We start from the raw sequence: 5,546 nt of genomic DNA, 5'->3' as shown, positions 1-5,546 counted from the left end.
TATAGTGTTCGCGTAACAATGCCATCAAAAAGGAACTTGTTTACCTTAGGAGCTGGTCATCCCAGCTTGAAGGTGTTGACGGTCCTTAAGTATCAAATTTAACTATCAAATAAACAAAGAAAAGGATCCAAATGAAATCAACATCGAGACTTAGGGTTTTATCTGACAGAATTCCACAAGTTTTGGTGTTTGTCTATTTCTACAGGGGGTTATCAGGAAATAAGGAAGAAAGGCCCACACGTCGGGATTACATAGAGATATCAACGTGCCGCGCAATTATCTTACATCTAGAAGACTCCAGAAGCCACGGGAAGGAAGCGGAGACCGAACGGAGTCAGGGACAGGGCGCCCGCCCAAGTCCTTAGGGCGCCCGCCCACCTTTTTCGGCCAATCACGCTCAATCTCGCAGATTATGCTCCACCGACCTAAAGGATCAAGAATAATCGTTCAATCAATGTCGGTTTGATCCGACGGCCCAGGTTCACTTGAGGGGACTATAAAACCAGACCCCCTGGCGCTTGGAGGAGGCACCCCTTGATCATTATTCATTATTCATAGACAGCAAAAGCTAGGGTTTAGAGATGAGAGCTCTCCTCTCTTCTCTAAAATAGAGTAGATCTAGATAGTAGCGAGATGGAGAGCGAAGGAGGATTAGAGGAGAGGCCGGCCTGTCGGTTCTTCCTCCGGTTGTACTTCGCCATGATCAAGTTCTAATCAAGCTTGCTCATGGGATGACTCTGGTAATCTACTTCTAATTCATTATGCAATTACTAATCATGTATGTTCTGGTTCACAACTCTTTTGAGTACTTCTAATCTATAGGACCATATAGGTTAGAGTTGTAGTATAGGTGTAAGCATGGTGCTTAGACCTAGATTACTTGTGGATATCCCGTGACTAGCTGGATCGTGTGGTAGGCCGCATAGGTGACAGTTACGTTGGTCCCCTGTAGTCCACCTCTCGTTAGCAGGACGGGTAGGGTTTATCGGCCATGGATAAGCATCCTTTGTGGTGTACTCTGTTGGGTATTCTTAACATCATTACTAAAAGTAGACTAAGTTCTAAATCTAGCAACGGTGCCAAAAAAGCCAAACATATCCCTCACACCACTTAAGCCAAGTTGTCATCCCCAGCATGATATAAGAGACGCGGTATTGAAATATGCAATTGCTCTTCTAAATAAATAATGAATTGGATCTGCAAGCGCACAGATTAATACCGATGTAGCATTTTAACCGGGAAGTATTCCAGGTATCGTTATTTATATTTTTACCACTGGGAAGGGATTAGCAATCATCACTATTGATTACAGAATAGAATATGAGATTGAGCATCTATCATTGCATGTATAATTGAGAACATTATATCTAACTCTTCATACAGGGATAAGTGTCACATAAAAGATATATGAAGTAATAATAGTGACAAGGATAACTAATCTGATCTAGGCACATAATAAATATGATAAGCACCTCAATTAGATACTCTAGAAAGTCATTAGCATGGTATTAGAACGAACTACAAGAATATTCCCTAAGTTATTCTCAACTATATAGTCTAGCATATCATAGTTAGTGCAAGCATACTAAGCAATCATTGCGAGACAAGACTACGCCCATGAATAGTGATATTAGCAAGGAATATGAGAAACATAGCAATCACTCCCCTGTAATAATGTTGCTCTGCCAGCCCAATACACGAGAGGGGGACTATATAAGAATCAATGAAGCTATCACTATCACGAACCACCCCACGATCTGGCATATTGGGTACAATCGCAGATAAATACGGTATAAGCACCACGCCTACACAATATCTATCATTTACCCATGGATCCGATGGATAAACGCTATACGATCCTAAGCATGCATATAGATCCAATCTAACTAAGCCAAGTACATAACTATGATAAACTAAGAACAATATAATCTTGAATATAAGCAAGTAGAGCAAAGTCATAAGCAATATATTGAAGTAGAACAAAGTCATATTCATAATATTGAAGAACAAAGATAATTAGAAAGCATTTAGTAGCACAATTAGAGAATTACCAAGAATCCTCTTGATAGATCCGGAAACCAATCGAAGATTGACTCCTTCTAGTTTTAATCCTATGTAGCTATGCTAATCTAGATATCTAATTGATGTGGTGGCTCTAATCTTAATCAGAGGCTTCTTCTCCCTAGATGGAACAATGAATTAGGGTTGAGAGGCTCCCTCTTCTAGCGGCCAGGGGGTCTGGTTTTATAGTCCCTTCAAGTGAATATGGGCCCTTGGATCAAACCGACATAGATTGTATGGTTTAGATTCATCCTTTAGGTCGGTGGAGATCTCCCGCAAAGCAGAGTCCTGATTGGACTCCAACAGGGTGCGGGCGCCCAGTAGGACAGGGCGGGCGCCCTGTCTCTAGCCCCGTTTCGCCTCCGGTTCCGTCTCGTGGCTTCTGGAGTCTTCTAGATGTAAGATAATTGCGCAGCACGTTAATATCTTTACGTAATCCTAACATGTGGGCCTTTCTTCCATATTTCCGGATAACCCCCTGCAGAAATAGACAAACACCAAAACTCGTGGAATTCTGTGAGATAAAACCCTAAGTCTAGATCTTGATTTCATTTGGATCCTTTTCTTTATTTATTTGATAATTAAATTTGATACTTAAGGACCGTCAACATACTCCTATCACGTGGTTCGTCCCAGACATAGACATACCCCTTTGAAGTAGAGAAACCATAGTTATCCTCTCTATTCTGCTACCATCACCCATATACTAGAATTGCTCTACTCTCTATTCCCATATTATCACTCACTGTTATCTTACCTTTAATATTGTTCTTATTCGATTCTACCATCTTTCTTATTCACACCTATTTACTTATCTTGGTTAAGTTAGAGCGTAGATCAGTTCTCCCGTTTCCCTGTGGATACGATAAAACCTTTAACCGGGTAAAAGCTTCAACGGTATCCGTGCGCTTGCGGATTATCTGTGTGCGTATAAATACCATAGTACACTCTAGTGCCACGCTGGGGATGACAACCTAGTATTCAAGTGGTGTTAGCAAGTGTCAACAGAAGGCATGCATCTGGTCGTCACTTCGAACGAAGTTATCATCCGACAAGTTGAATAACTCGTTCATCAGCTGCTGGACTTCTGCTTTCTCCAGACCATCCGGGCACATCCTGGTCGGGTCTTGGCTCCCCGTGTACTCGTACGCCGAGTGTATCCTCCTCTGCCAAGGCATCACCCGACGCACAAGGAAGTTCCCGACCACTCCTGGCCCGTCTAAGCGGGACCAGTCGATCAGGCTCATCAGATCTGCCACTTGCCCAGTGAATTCCGAACGGTCTGTCCACCTTACCCTCTTCTTGGGAATGTAGCCCACATCGCAAAACGTGTCACTGCCTGGCTCTTCCCTGATGTAGAACCACTTCTTGTACCATTCGGTGAGGGAAGTGTTCCATGGGCATCTGAGGTACCGGTTCTTCATCCCGTCGCGCAGATTGAGGTATACTCCACCTGCAATCTTGGAGCCTCCAACCGCTCCTTTCTTCCTCACACAGAAAAGATAGCGGAAGAGATCGAAGTGCGGCTCTATTCCAACATAGGCCTCGCACAGATGGATGAATGTGGAGATAAGAAGAATAGAGTTCGGGTGCAAATTGCAAATCCCGATCTCATAGTAGTGGAGAAGGCCTTGGAGAAAAGGATGAACGGGAATCCCGAAACCCCTTTTAAAGAAATCCTCGAAGACTACAATCTCACCAGCGCGGGGGTCGGGGTAGCTCTCCCCCTCCGGTGCCCTCCATCCTCCGAGTACCTCATTGTGCAGGAGCCGCTTTTCGACGAGGTCGTTGAGAGACCTTGTGTTGCTCTGGGACTTCTTCCATTCCTTGGCCATCATCTCGGCCCTCTTCTTGCCATCACACTTCACCATTTCAAATCTCGCAAAGTCTCGAGCTCGGTTTTGAGGTTTGAAGGTACTGAGAAAGATGGAGGCTTGGCAATAGTATGCAACTGCTGGGTAAAGAACAAGGATATGGCTTTGGGTTTTTATAACAACAGCCTCGCCTCTACCACTTTCCGCATTCTGGGGAAGTGCGCGGATCCTGCGGCGGCCGCGGTGTTTTGGTTTTCAATAATTACCGCCAGTTAATATGGTGGCTTTTCTACATAATTGGTGGTTTCCTTTCTTGAACCACGCAAAGAGCGGCTACACAGTTACCAGGCGCACCTTTTTACGCAACAGCCTAACAGTGTGCCAGGATGCCCTGTCACATCGCACATTAATACGGCGATATGTTCTTTTCAAAAAAGAGAAGTGGGACTGTTGGTGGAACAGACGTGAAATATTCGATGGACTGCACTGACCACTGTGCATCACAAACTCAGGGACTGGTCGACTAGTCTACTCATTTGACATCTTGATGGACTGCACCGACCACCGAGCATCACAAGCTCGGGGACTGGTCAACTAGTTTGTTCTCCTAGCATCTTCATTGCTTGTACCGACCACTGAGTGTGGTACGCTTGGGGACTGACCGACTAGCACACTCGTCTTTTTTCAATCATTCATATGTGCCGATCACCGAGCACGTTTACGTCTCCAACGACGCTAGGGGAATGCCTGGTTAGTCTACATGCTGTGCTCGGGGACTGTATTGGCTGCCTATTGTGCTCAGAGACTCATCATTCAATCCTTGTTTTGTGCTCAGAGACTTGTTTTGATTACTCTCCAACCATAGCTCGGGGATTGGACTGGATAATTTTAATTTTTTAGACCTTGCTACAAGGCTCATACTTCACCTTCCAGCAAGCTCGGGGACTACATCGGTACAATGCATCTGGCGATCCATTTCAGAATCAGATTTCCTATGTGGTTTTTCTCTTTTGACCCTGGCACCACGTGCCTACGTCACCTACTACCAGGCTCGGGGACTAAGTGGGCACACTTCACCTTGCGGTGAACATGCTTGCTTTTTGAATCTGTGCTTTTCAGAAAAGAAAAGTGGGCACACTTCACCAGGAAAGAAATCTTTTTTTAAGAGCACCATGCATTCTTCGAACAACCTGCTTCTTCGATGTTAATGTTGATCAACTGTCTTTTGAGTTGGTTAAAATACCGTTGCAACTGTTTGGGCGATTTTTGTGCTTAATGAAGACGTCAAGCCTTACTGGTCGGAGAAGCTCAAGACGACGTGTTACATCACAATACATGGTGCTCAGGGACTAGCTGTGGGGGTATAAACCCCTATACCCTTGCGGCTAGACTTGGGTCAGGAGGCTTGGCCCATCATGAAGACAGTTCTAAGCTTGATCCAACTGCTCGGAGTTCCGCGTAAGGAAATAGGACGTGGAGATCAAGCAGGATTCTAGTCGGTTAGAATAGGAATCAATATCATACTATCTATGGCAATTGTAACCGACTAGGATTAGTTTCTAGATCTGAAACCCTGCTCTCTGGACTATATAAGGAGAGGCAAGGGACCCCCCTAGGACAACTCATCTCAACACAATCTAATACAACTAGACGCAGGACGTAGGTATTACG

The sequence above is a fragment of the Sorghum bicolor genome, chromosome 10, assembly GCF_000003195.3.
Source record: "Sorghum bicolor cultivar BTx623 chromosome 10, Sorghum_bicolor_NCBIv3, whole genome shotgun sequence".
Classification (NCBI taxonomy): domain Eukaryota; kingdom Viridiplantae; phylum Streptophyta; class Magnoliopsida; order Poales; family Poaceae; genus Sorghum; species Sorghum bicolor.
This window is presented reverse-complemented; position numbering follows the sequence as displayed.